The sequence below is a fragment of the Diachasmimorpha longicaudata genome, chromosome 2 (assembly GCF_034640455.1).
Source record: "Diachasmimorpha longicaudata isolate KC_UGA_2023 chromosome 2, iyDiaLong2, whole genome shotgun sequence".
Lineage (NCBI taxonomy): Eukaryota > Metazoa > Arthropoda > Insecta > Hymenoptera > Braconidae > Diachasmimorpha > Diachasmimorpha longicaudata.
In genome coordinates, this window is record NC_087226.1 from 2384679 (window position 1) to 2399583 (window position 14905).

Here is a 14905-nt window from a genome sequence, read left to right on the forward strand (position 1 = left end):
ATGTGTACTCAAGTTATATGCTATCATATCGAACACGAATATCAACTTCTATGATTGAGTTTTTCGTGAGCTGTGGTCGCGAAGAAAACGGTGTTGCATCAGTTTCCTTGGTGATTCGGCGTGCTGACACCGAATATGATGCCAGATTTTGTCTAGGTGCAGCCAAAAAAAAGTGATTCCCACGATGTCGTAAAAACGCATATGTATAATCGACTTTTTATCGAAGACAAATCGTTCAAACGCAAACTTGGCGCATTGCACTCGTGTAGTTCGACGAGACGAAGCTATTGCACGCGGTTTCATCGGCCTACGACAATGTGTACTCAAGTTATATGCCATCATATCGAACACGAATATCAACTTCTATGATTGAGTTTTTCGTGAGCTGTGGTCGCGAAGAAAACGATGTTGCATCAGTTTCCTCGGTTATTCGGCGTACTGAAAGCGAATATGATGCCAGATTTTGTCTAGGTGCAGCCAAAAAAAAGTGATTCCCACGATGTCGTAAAAACGCATATGTATAATCGACTTTTCCCGAAGTCAAATCGTTCAAACGCAAACTTGGCGCATTGCACTCGTGTAGTTCGTCGAGACGGAGCTATTTCACGCGGTTTCATCGGCCTACGACAATGTGTACTCAAGTTATATGCCATCATATCGAACACTAATATCAACTTCTATGATTGAGTTTTTCGTGAGCTGTGGTCGCGAAGAAAACGATGTTGCATCAATTTCCTTGGTTATTCGGCGTGCTGAAACCGAATATGATGCCAGATTTTGTCTAGGTACAGCCAAAAAACAGTGATTACCACGATGTCGTAAAAACGCATATGTATAATCGACTTTTTCTCGAAGACAAATCGTTCAAACGCAAACTTCGCGTATGCACTCGTGTAGTTCGACGAGACGAAGCTATTGCACGCGGTTTCATCGGGCTACGACAATGTGTACTCAAGATATATGCCATCATATCGAACACGAATATCAACTTCTATGATTGAGTTTTTCGTGAGCTGTGGTCGTGAAGTAAACGATGTTGCATCTGATTCCTTGGTTATTCAGCGTGCTGAAACCGAATATGATGGCAGATGTTGTCTAGGTGCAGCCTAGACAACATCTGCCAAAAAAAAGTGATTCCCACGATGTCGTAAAAACGCATATGTATAATCGACTTTTTCTCGAAGACAAATCGTTCAAACGCAAACTTGGCGCATTGCACTCGTGTAGTTGGACGAGACGAAGCTATTGCACGCGGTTTCATCGGCCTACGGCAATGTGTACTCAAGATATATGCCATCATATCGAACACGAATATCAACTTCTATGATTCAGTTTTTCGTGAGCTGTGGTCGTGAAGAAAACGATGTTGCATCAGTTTCCTTGGTTATTCAGCGTGCTGAAACCGAATATGATGGCAGATGTTGTCTAGGTGGAGCCTAGACATCATCTGCCAAAAAAAAGTGATTCCCACGATGTCGTAAAAACGCATATGTATAATCGACTTTTTCTCGAAGACAAATCATTCGAACGCAAACATCGCGCATTGCAGTCGTGTAGTTGGACGAGACGAAGCTATTGCACGCGGTTTCATCGGCCTACGATAATGTGTACTCAAGTTATATGCCATCATATCGAACACGAATATCAACTTCTATGATTGAGTTTTTCGTGAGCTGTGGTCGCGAAGAAAACGATGTTGCATCAATTTCCTTGGTTATTCGGCGTGCTGAAACCGAATATGATGCCAGATTTTGTCTAGGTACAGCCAAAAAACAGTGATTACCACGATGTCGTAAAAACGCATATGTATAATCGACTTTTTCTCGAAGACAAATCGTTCAAACGCAAACTTGGCGCATTGCACTCGTGTAGTTCGACGAGACGAAGCTATTGCACGCGGTTTCATCGGGCTACGACAATGTGTACTCAAGATATATGCCATCATATCGAACACGAATATCAACTTCTATGATTCAGTTTTTCGTGAGCTGTGGTCGTGAAGAAAACGATGTTGCATCAGTTTCCTTGGTTATTCAGCGTGCTGAAACCGAATATGATGGCAGATGTTGTCTAGGTGGAGCCTAGACATCATCTGCCAAAAAAAAGTGATTCCCACGATGTCGTAAAAACGCATATGTATAATCGACTTTTTCTCGAAGACAAATCATTCGAACGCAAACATCGCGCATTGCAGTCGTGTAGTTGGACGAGACGAAGCTATTGCACGCGGTTTCATCGGCCTACGATAATGTGTACTCAAGTTATATGCCATCATATCGAACACGAATATCAACTTCTATGATTGAGTTTTTCGTGAGCTGTGGTCGCGAAGAAAACGATGTTGCATCAGTTTCCTCGGTTATTCGGCGTACTGAAAGCGAATATGATGCCAGATTTTGTCTAGGTGCAGCCAAAAAAAAGTGATTCCCACGATGTCGTAAAAACGCATATGTATAATCGACTTTTCCCGAAGTCAAATCGTTCAAACGCAAACTTGGCGCATTGCACTCGTGTAGTTCGACGAGACGGAGCTATTTCACGCGGTTTCATCGGCCTACGACAATGTGTACTCAAGTTATATGCCATCATATCGAACACTAATATCAACTTCTATGATTGAGTTTTTCGTGAGCTGTGGTCGCGAAGAAAACGATGTTGCATCAATTTCCTTGGTTATTCGGCGTGCTGAAACCGAATATGATGCCAGATTTTGTCTAGGTACAGCCAAAAAACAGTGATTACCACGATGTCGTAAAAACGCATATGTATAATCGACTTTTTCTCGAAGACAAATCGTTCAAACGCAAACTTCGCGTATGCACTCGTGTAGTTCGACGAGACGAAGCTATTGCACGCGGTTTCATCGGGCTACGACAATGTGTACTCAAGATATATGCCATCATATCGAACACGAATATCAACTTCTATGATTGAGTTTTTCGTGAGCTGTGGTCGTGAAGTAAACGATGTTGCATCAGTTTCCTTGGTTATTCAGCGTGCTGAAACCGAATATGATGGCAGATGTTGTCTAGGTGCAGCCTAGACAACATCTGCCAAAAAAAAGTGATTCCCACGATGTCGTAAAAACGCATATGTATAATCGACTTTTTCTCGAAGACAAATCGTTCAAACGCAAACTTGGCGCATTGCACTCGTGTAGTTGGACGAGACGAAGCTATTGCACGCGGTTTCATCGGCCTACGGCAATGTGTACTCAAGATATATGCCATCATATCGAACACGAATATCAACTTCTATGATTCAGTTTTTCGTGAGCTGTGGTCGTGAAGAAAACGATGTTGCATCAGTTTCCTTGGTTATTCAGCGTGCTGAAACCGAATATGATGGCAGATGTTGTCTAGGTGGAGCCTAGACATCATCTGCCAAAAAAAAGTGATTCCCACGATGTCGTAAAAACGCATATGTATAATCGACTTTTTCTCGAAGACAAATCATTCGAACGCAAACATCGCGCATTGCAGTCGTGTAGTTGGACGAGACGAAGCTATTGCACGCGGTTTCATCGGCCTACGATAATGTGTACTCAAGTTATATGCCATCATATCGAACACGAATATCAACTTCTATGATTGAGTTTTTCGTGAGCTGTGGTCGCGAAGAAAACGATGTTGCATCAATTTCCTTGGTTATTCGGCGTGCTGAAACCGAATATGATGCCAGATTTTGTCTAGGTACAGCCAAAAAACAGTGATTACCACGATGTCGTAAAAACGCATATGTATAATCGACTTTTTCTCGAAGACAAATCGTTCAAACGCAAACTTGGCGCATTGCACTCGTGTAGTTCGACGAGACGAAGCTATTGCACGCGGTTTCATCGGGCTACGACAATGTGTACTCAAGATATATGCCATCATATCGAACACGAATATCAACTTCTATGATTCAGTTTTTCGTGAGCTGTGGTCGTGAAGAAAACGATGTTGCATCAGTTTCCTTGGTTATTCAGCGTGCTGAAACCGAATATGATGGCAGATGTTGTCTAGGTGGAGCCTAGACATCATCTGCCAAAAAAAAGTGATTCCCACGATGTCGTAAAAACGCATATGTATAATCGACTTTTTCTCGAAGACAAATCATTCGAACGCAAACATCGCGCATTGCAGTCGTGTAGTTGGACGAGACGAAGCTATTGCACGCGGTTTCATCGGCCTACGATAATGTGTACTCAAGTTATATGCCATCATATCGAACACGAATATCAACTTCTATGATTGAGTTTTTCGTGAGCTGTGGTCGCGAAGAAAACGATGTTGCATCAGTTTCCTCGGTTATTCGGCGTACTGAAAGCGAATATGATGCCAGATTTTGTCTAGGTGCAGCCAAAAAAAAGTGATTCCCACGATGTCGTAAAAACGCATATGTATAATCGACTTTTCCCGAAGTCAAATCGTTCAAACGCAAACTTGGCGCATTGCACTCGTGTAGTTCGACGAGACGGAGCTATTTCACGCGGTTTCATCGGCCTACGACAATGTGTACTCAAGTTATATGCCATCATATCGAACACTAATATCAACTTCTATGATTGAGTTTTTCGTGAGCTGTGGTCGCGAAGAAAACGATGTTGCATCAATTTCCTTGGTTATTCGGCGTGCTGAAACCGAATATGATGCCAGATTTTGTCTAGGTACAGCCAAAAAACAGTGATTACCACGATGTCGTAAAAACGCATATGTATAATCGACTTTTTCTCGAAGACAAATCGTTCAAACGCAAACTTCGCGTATGCACTCGTGTAGTTCGACGAGACGAAGCTATTGCACGCGGTTTCATCGGGCTACGACAATGTGTACTCAAGATATATGCCATCATATCGAACACGAATATCAACTTCTATGATTGAGTTTTTCGTGAGCTGTGGTCGTGAAGTAAACGATGTTGCATCAGTTTCCTTGGTTATTCAGCGTGCTGAAACCGAATATGATGGCAGATGTTGTCTAGGTGCAGCCTAGACAACATCTGCCAAAAAAAAGTGATTCCCACGATGTCGTAAAAACGCATATGTATAATCGACTTTTTCTCGAAGACAAATCGTTCAAACGCAAACTTGGCGCATTGCACTCATGTAGTTGGACGAGACGAAGCTATTGCACGCGGTTTCATCGGCCTACGACAATGTGTACTCAAGTTATATGCCATCATATCGAACACGAATATCAACTTCTATGATTGAGTTTTTCGTGAGCTGTGGTCGTGAAGAAAACGATGTTGCATCAGTTTCCTTGGTTATTCAGCGTGCTGAAACCGAATATGATGGCAGATGTTGTCTAGGTGGAGCCTAGACATCATCTGCCAAAAAAAAGTGATTCCCACGATGTCGTAAAAACGCATATGTATAATCGACTTTTTCTCGAAGACAGATCGTGCAAACGCAAACTTCGCACATTGCACTCGTGTAGTTGGACGTGACGAAGCTATTGCACGCGGTTTCATCGGCCTACGACAATGTGTACACAAGTTATCTGCCATCATATCGAACACGAATATCAACTTCTATGATTGAGTTTTTCGTGAGCTGTGGTCGCGAAGAAAACGCTGTTGCATCAGTTTCCTCGGTTGTTCGGCGTGCTGAAACCGAATATGATGCCAGATTTTGTCTAGGTGCAGCCAAAAAAAAGTGATTCCCACGATGTCGTAAAAACGCATATGTATAATCGACTTTTGCTCGAAGACAAATCGTTCAAACGCAAACTTCGGGAATGCACTCGTGTAGTTCGACGAGACGAAGCTATTGCACGCGGTTTCATCGGCCTACGACAATGTGTACTCAACTTATATGCCATCATAGCGAACACGAATATCCACTTCTATGATTGAGTTTTTCGTGAGCTGTGGTCGCGAAGAAAACGATTTTGCATCAGTTTCCTTGGTTATTCGGCGTGCTGAAACCGAATATGATGCCAGATTTTGTCTAGGTGCAGCCAAAAAAAAGTGATTCCCACGATGTCGTAAAAACGCATATGTATAATCGACTTTTTCTCGAAGACAAATCGTTCAAACGCAAACTTGGCGCATTGCACTCGTGTAGTTCGACGAGACGAAGCTATTGCACGCGGTTTCATCGACCTACGACAATGTGTACTCAACTTATATGCCATCATATCGAACACGAATTTCAACTTCTATGATTGAGTTTTTCGTGAGCTGTGGTCGCGAAGAAAACGATGTTGCATCAGTTTCCTTGGTGATTCGGCGTGCTGACACCGAATATGATGCCAGATTTTGTCTAGGTGCAGCCAAAAAAAAGTGATTCCCACGATGTCGTAAAAACGCATATGTATAATCGACTTTTTATCGAAGACAAATCGTTCAAACGCAAACTTGGCGCATTGCACTCGTGTAGTTCGACGAGACGAAGCTATTGCACGCGGTTTCATCGGCCTACGACAATGTGTACTCAAGTTATATGCCATCATATCGAACACGAATATCAACTTCTATGATTGAGTTTTTCGTGAGCTGTGGTCGCGAAGAAAACGATGTTGCATCAGTTTCCTCGGTTATTCGGCGTACTGAAAGCGAATATGATGCCAGATTTTGTCTAGGTGCAGCCAAAAAAAAGTGATTCCCACGATGTCGTAAAAACGCATATGTATAATCGACTTTTCCCGAAGTCAAATCGTTCAAACGCAAACTTGGCGCATTGCACTCGTGTAGTTCGACGAGACGAAGCTATTTCACGCGGTTTCATCGGCCTACGACAATGTGTACTCAAGTTATATGCCATCATATCGAACACTAATATCAACTTCTATGATTGAGTTTTTCGTGAGCTGTGGTCGCGAAGAAAACGATGTTGCATCAATTTCCTTGGTTATTCGGCGTGCTGAAACCGAATATGATGCCAGATTTTGTCTAGGTACAGCCAAAAAACAGTGATTACCACGATGTCGTAAAAACGCATATGTATAATCGACTTTTTCTCGAAGACAAATCGTTCAAACGCAAACTTCGCGTATGCACTGGTGTAGTTCGACGAGACGAAGCTATTGCACGCGGTTTCATCGGGCTACGACAATGTGTACTCAAGATATATGCCATCATATCGAACACGAATATCAACTTCTATGATTGAGTTTTTCGTGAGCTGTGGTCGTGAAGTAAACGATGTTGCATCTGTTTCCTTGGTTATTCAGCGTGCTGAAACCGAATATGATGGCAGATGTTGTCTAGGTGCAGCCTAGACAACATCTGCCAAAAAAAAGTGATTCCCACGATGTCGTAAAAACGCATATGTATAATCGACTTTTTCTCGAAGACAAATCGTTCAAACGCAAACTTGGCGCATTGCACTCGTGTAGTTGGACGAGACGAAGCTATTGCACGCGGTTTCATCGGCCTACGGCAATGTGTACTTAAGATATATGCCATCATATCGAACACGAATATGAACTTCTATGATTCAGTTTTTCGTGAGCTGTGGTCGTGAAGAAAACGATGTTGCATCAGTTTCCTTGGTTATTCAGCGTGCTGAAACCGAATATGATGGCAGATGTTGTCTAGGTGGAGCCTAGACATCATCTGCCAAAAAAAAGTGATTCCCACGATGTCGTAAAAACGCATATGTATAATCGACTTTTTCTCGAAGACAAATCATTCGAACGCAAACATCGCGCATTGCAGTCGTGTAGTTGGACGAGACGAAGCTATTGCACGCGGTTTCATCGGCCTACGATAATGTGTACTCAAGTTATATGCCATCATATCGAACACGAATATCAACTTCTATGATTGAGTTTTTCGTGAGCTGTGGTCGCGAAGAAAACGATGTTGCATCAATTTCCTTGGTTATTCGGCGTGCTGAAACCGAATATGATGCCAGATTTTGTCTAGGTGCAGCCAAAAAAAAGTGATTCCCACGATGTCGTAAAAACGCATATGTATAATCGACTTTTCCCGAAGTCAAATCGTTCAAACGCAAACTTGGCGCATTGCACTCGTGTAGTTCGACGAGACGGAGCTATTTCACGCGGTTTCATCGGCCTACGACAATGTGTACTCAAGTTATATGCCATCATATCGAACACTAATATCAACTTCTATGATTGAGTTTTTCGTGAGCTGTGGTCGCGAAGAAAACGATGTTGCATCAATTTCCTTGGTTATTCGGCGTGCTGAAACCGAATATGATGCCAGATTTTGTCTAGGTACAGCCAAAAAACAGTGATTACCACGATGTCGTAAAAACGCATATGTATAATCGACTTTTTCTCGAAGACAAATCGTTCAAACGCAAACTTCGCGTATGCACTCGTGTAGTTCGACGAGACGAAGCTATTGCACGCGGTTTCATCGGGCTACGACAATGTGTACTCAAGATATATGCCATCATATCGAACACGAATATCAACTTCTATGATTGAGTTTTTCGTGAGCTGTGGTCGTGAAGTAAACGATGTTGCATCAGTTTCCTTGGTTATTCAGCGTGCTGAAACCGAATATGATGGCAGATGTTGTCTAGGTGCAGCCTAGACAACATCTGCCAAAAAAAAGTGATTCCCACGATGTCGTAAAAACGCATATGTATAATCGACTTTTTCTCGAAGACAAATCGTTCAAACGCAAACTTGGCGCATTGCACTCGTGTAGTTGGACGAGACGAAGCTATTGCACGCGGTTTCATCGGCCTACGACAATGTGTACTCAAGTTATATGCCATCATATCGAACACGAATATCAACTTCTATGATTGAGTTTTTCGTGAGCTGTGGTCGTGAAGAAAACGATGTTGCATCAGTTTCCTTGGTTATTCAGCGTGCTGAAACCGAATATGATGGCAGATGTTGTCTAGGTGGAGCCTAGACATCATCTGCCAAAAAAAAGTGATTCCCACGATGTCGTAAAAACGCATATGTATAATCGACTTTTTCTCGAAGACAGATCGTGCAAACGCAAACTTCGCACATTGCACTCGTGTAGTTGGACGTGACGAAGCTATTGCACGCGGTTTCATCGGCCTACGACAATGTGTACACAAGTTATCTGCCATCATATCGAACACGAATATCAACTTCTATGATTGAGTTTTTCGTGAGCTGTGGTCGCGAAGAAAACGCTGTTGCATCAGTTTCCTCGGTTGTTCGGCGTGCTGAAACCGAATATGATGCCAGATTTTGTCTAGGTGCAGCCAAAAAAAAGTGATTCCCACGATGTCGTAAAAACGCATATGTATAATCGACTTTTGCTCGAAGACAAATCGTTCAAACGCAAACTTCGGGAATGCACTCGTGTAGTTCGACGAGACGAAGCTATTGCACGCGGTTTCATCGGCCTACGACAATGTGTACTCAACTTATATGCCATCATAGCGAACACGAATATCCACTTCTATGATTGAGTTTTTCGTGAGCTGTGGTCGCGAAGAAAACGATTTTGCATCAGTTTCCTTGGTTATTCGGCGTGCTGAAACCGAATATGATGCCAGATTTTGTCTAGGTGCAGCCAAAAAAAAGTGATTCCCACGATGTCGTAAAAACGCATATGTATAATCGACTTTTTCTCGAAGACAAATCGTTCAAACGCAAACTTGGCGCATTGCACTCGTGTAGTTCGACGAGACGAAGCTATTGCACGCGGTTTCATCGGCCTACGACAATGTGTACTCAACTTATATGCCATCATATCGAACACGAATTTCAACTTCTATGATTGAGTTTTTCGTGAGCTGTGGTCGCGAAGAAAACGATGTTGCATCAGTTTCCTTGGTGATTCGGCGTGCTGACACCGAATATGATGCCAGATTTTGTCTAGGTGCAGCCAAAAAAAAGTGATTCCCACGATGTCGTAAAAACGCATATGTATAATCGACTTTTTATCGAAGACAAATCGTTCAAACGCAAACTTGGCGCATTGCACTCGTGTAGTTCGACGAGACGAAGCTATTGCACGCGGTTTCATCGGCCTACGACAATGTGTACTCAAGTTATATGCCATCATATCGAACACGAATATCAACTTCTATGATTGAGTTTTTCGTGAGCTGTGGTCGCGAAGAAAACGATGTTGCATCAGTTTCCTCGGTTATTCGGCGTACTGAAAGCGAATATGATGCCAGATTTTGTCTAGGTGCAGCCAAAAAAAAGTGATTCCCACGATGTCGTAAAAACGCATATGTATAATCGACTTTTCCCGAAGTCAAATCGTTCAAACGCAAACTTGGCGCATTGCACTCGTGTAGTTCGACGAGACGAAGCTATTTCACGCGGTTTCATCGGCCTACGACAATGTGTACTCAAGTTATATGCCATCATATCGAACACTAATATCAACTTCTATGATTGAGTTTTTCGTGAGCTGTGGTCGCGAAGAAAACGATGTTGCATCAATTTCCTTGGTTATTCGGCGTGCTGAAACCGAATATGATGCCAGATTTTGTCTAGGTACAGCCAAAAAACAGTGATTACCACGATGTCGCAAAAACGCATATGTATAATCGACTTTTTCTCGAAGACAAATCGTTCAAACGCAAACTTCGCGTATGCACTCGTGTAGTTCGACGAGACGAAGCTATTGCACGCGGTTTCATCGGGCTACGACAATGTGTACTCAATATATATGCCATCATATCGAACACGAATATCAACTTCTATGATTGAGTTTTTCGTGAGCTGTGGTCGTGAAGTAAACGATGTTGCATCTGATTCCTTGGTTATTCAGCGTGCTGAAACCGAATATGATGGCAGATGTTGTCTAGGTGCAGCCTAGACAACATCTGCCAAAAAAAAGTGATTCCCACGATGTCGTAAAAACGCATATGTATAATCGACTTTTTCTCGAAGACAAATCGTTCAAACGCAAACTTGGCGCATTGCACTCGTGTAGTTGGACGAGACGAAGCTATTGCACGCGGTTTCATCGGCCTACGGCAATGTGTACTCAAGATATATGCCATCATATCGAACACGAATATCAACTTCTATGATTCAGTTTTTCGTGAGCTGTGGTCGTGAAGAAAACGATGTTGCATCAGTTTCCTTGGTTATTCAGCGTGCTGAAACCGAATATGATGGCAGATGTTGTCTAGGTGGAGCCTAGACATCATCTGCCAAAAAAAAGTGATTCCCACGATGTCGTAAAAACGCATATGTATAATCGACTTTTTCTCGAAGACAAATCATTCGAACGCAAACATCGCGCATTGCAGTCGTGTAGTTGGACGAGACGAAGCTATTGCACGCGGTTTCATCGGCCTACGATAATGTGTACTCAAGTTATATGCCATCATATCGAACACGAATATCAACTTCTATGATTGAGTTTTTCGTGAGCTGTGGTCGCGAAGAAAACGATGTTGCATCAATTTCCTTGGTTATTCGGCGTGCTGAAACCGAATATGATGCCAGATTTTGTCTAGGTACAGCCAAAAAACAGTGATTACCACGATGTCGTAAAAACGCATATGTATAATCGCCTTTTTCTCGAAGACAAATCGTTCAAACGCAAACTTGGCGCATTGCACTCGTGTAGTTCGACGAGACGAAGCTATTGCACGCGGTTTCATCGGGCTACGACAATGTGTACTCAAGATATATGCCATCATATCGAACACGAATATCAACTTCTATGATTCAGTTTTTCGTGAGCTGTGGTCGTGAAGAAAACGATGTTGCATCAGTTTCCTTGGTTATTCAGCGTGCTGAAACCGAATATGATGGCAGATGTTGTCTAGGTGGAGCCTAGACATCATCTGCCAAAAAAAAGTGATTCCCACGATGTCGTAAAAACGCATATGTATAATCGACTTTTTCTCGAAGACAAATCATTCGAACGCAAACATCGCGCATTGCAGTCGTGTAGTTGGACGAGACGAAGCTATTGCACGCGGTTTCATCGGCCTACGATAATGTGTACTCAAGTTATATGCCATCATATCGAACACGAATATCAACTTCTATGATTGAGTTTTTCGTGAGCTGTGGTCGCGAAGAAAACGATGTTGCATCAGTTTCCTCGGTTATTCGGCGTACTGAAAGCGAATATGATGCCAGATTTTGTCTAGGTGCAGCCAAAAAAAAGTGATTCCCACGATGTCGTAAAAACGCATATGTATAATCGACTTTTCCCGAAGTCAAATCGTTCAAACGCAAACTTGGCGCATTGCACTCGTGTAGTTCGACGAGACGGAGCTATTTCACGCGGTTTCATCGGCCTACGACAATGTGTACTCAAGTTATATGCCATCATATCGAACACTAATATCAACTTCTATGATTGAGTTTTTCGTGAGCTGTGGTCGCGAAGAAAACGATGTTGCATCAATTTCCTTGGTTATTCGGCGTGCTGAAACCGAATATGATGCCAGATTTTGTCTAGGTACAGCCAAAAAACAGTGATTACCACGATGTCGTAAAAACGCATATGTATAATCGACTTTTTCTCGAAGACAAATCGTTCAAACGCAAACTTCGCGTATGCACTCGTGTAGTTCGACGAGACGAAGCTATTGCACGCGGTTTCATCGGGCTACGACAATGTGTACTCAAGATATATGCCATCATATCGAACACGAATATCAACTTCTATGATTGAGTTTTTCGTGAGCTGTGGTCGTGAAGTAAACGATGTTGCATCAGTTTCCTTGGTTATTCAGCGTGCTGAAACCGAATATGATGGCAGATGTTGTCTAGGTGCAGCCTAGACAACATCTGCCAAAAAAAAGTGATTCCCACGATGTCGTAAAAACGCATATGTATAATCGACTTTTTCTCGAAGACAAATCGTTCAAACGCAAACTTGGCGCATTGCACTCGTGTAGTTGGACGAGACGAAGCTATTGCACGCGGTTTCATCGGCCTACGACAATGTGTACTCAAGTTATATGCCATCATATCGAACACGAATATCAACTTCTATGATTGAGTTTTTCGTGAGCTGTGGTCGTGAAGAAAACGATGTTGCATCAGTTTCCTTGGTTATTCAGCGTGCTGAAACCGAATATGATGGCAGATGTTGTCTAGGTGGAGCCTAGACATCATCTGCCAAAAAAAAGTGATTCCCACGATGTCGTAAAAACGCATATGTATAATCGACTTTTTCTCGAAGACAGATCGTGCAAACGCAAACTTCGCACATTGCACTCGTGTAGTTGGACGTGACGAAGCTATTGCACGCGGTTTCATCGGCCTACGACAATGTGTACACAAGTTATCTGCCATCATATCGAACACGAATATCAACTTCTATGATTGAGTTTTTCGTGAGCTGTGGTCGCGAAGAAAACGCTGTTGCATCAGTTTCCTCGGTTGTTCGGCGTGCTGAAACCGAATATGATGCCAGATTTTGTCTAGGTGCAGCCAAAAAAAAGTGATTCCCACGATGTCGTAAAAACGCATATGTATAATCGACTTTTGCTCGAAGACAAATCGTTCAAACGCAAACTTCGGGAATGCACTCGTGTAGTTCGACGAGACGAAGCTATTGCACGCGGTTTCATCGGCCTACGACAATGTGTACTCAACTTATATGCCATCATAGCGAACACGAATATCCACTTCTATGATTGAGTTTTTCGTGAGCTGTGGTCGCGAAGAAAACGATTTTGCATCAGTTTCCTTGGTTATTCGGCGTGCTGAAACCGAATATGATGCCAGATTTTGTCTAGGTGCAGCCAAAAAAAAGTGATTCCCACGATGTCGTAAAAACGCATATGTATAATCGACTTTTTCTCGAAGACAAATCGTTCAAACGCAAACTTGGCGCATTGCACTCGTGTAGTTCGACGAGACGAAGCTATTGCACGCGGTTTCATCGGCCTACGACAATGTGTACTCAACTTATATGCCATCATATCGAACACGAATTTCAACTTCTATGATTGAGTTTTTCGTGAGCTGTGGTCGCGAAGAAAACGATGTTGCATCAGTTTCCTTGGTTATTCGGCTCGCTGAAACCGAATATAATGCCAGATTTTGTCTAGGTGCAGCCAAAAAAAAGTGATTCCCACGATGTCGTAAAAACGCATATGTATAGTCGACTTTTTCTCGAAGACAAATCGTTCAAACGCAAACTTGGCGCATTGCACTCGTGTAATTCGACGAGACGAAGCTATTGCACGCGGTTTCATCGGCCTACGACAATGTGTACTCAAGTTATATGCCATCATATCGAACACGAATATCAACTTCTATGATTGAGTTTTTCGTGAGCTGTGGTCGCGAAGAAAACGATGTTGCATCAGTTACCTTGGTTATTCGGCGTGCTGAAACCGAATATGATGCCAGATTTTGTCTAGGTGCAGCCAAAAAAAAGTGATTCCCACGAAGTCGTAAAAACGCATATGTATAATCGACTTTTTCTCGAAGACAAGTCGTTCAAACGCAAACTTGGCGCATTGCACTCGTGTAGTTCGACGAGACGAAGCTATTGCACGCGGTTTCATCGGCCTACGACTATGTGTACTCAAGCTATATGCCATCATATCGAACACGAATATCAACTTCTATGATTGAGTTTTTCGTGAGCTGTGGTCGCGAAGAAAACGATGTTGCATCAATGTCCTTGATATTCGGCGTGCTGAAACCGAATATGATGCCAGATTTTGTCTAGGTACAGCCCAAAAACAGTGATTACCACGATGTCGTAAAAACGCATATGTATAATCGACTTTTTCTCGAACAAAAATCGTACAAACGCAAACTTCGGGTATGCACTCGGGTAGTTCGACGAGACGAAGCTATTGCACGCAGTTTCATGGGCCTACGACAATGTGTACTCAAGTCATATGCGATCATATCGAACACGAATATCAACTTCTATGATTGAGTTTTTCGTGAGCTGTGGTCGCGAAGAAAACTATGTTGCATCAGTTTCCTTGGTTATTCGGCGTGCTGAAACCGAATATGATGCCAGATTTTGTCGAGGTGCAGCCAAAAAAAAAAGATTC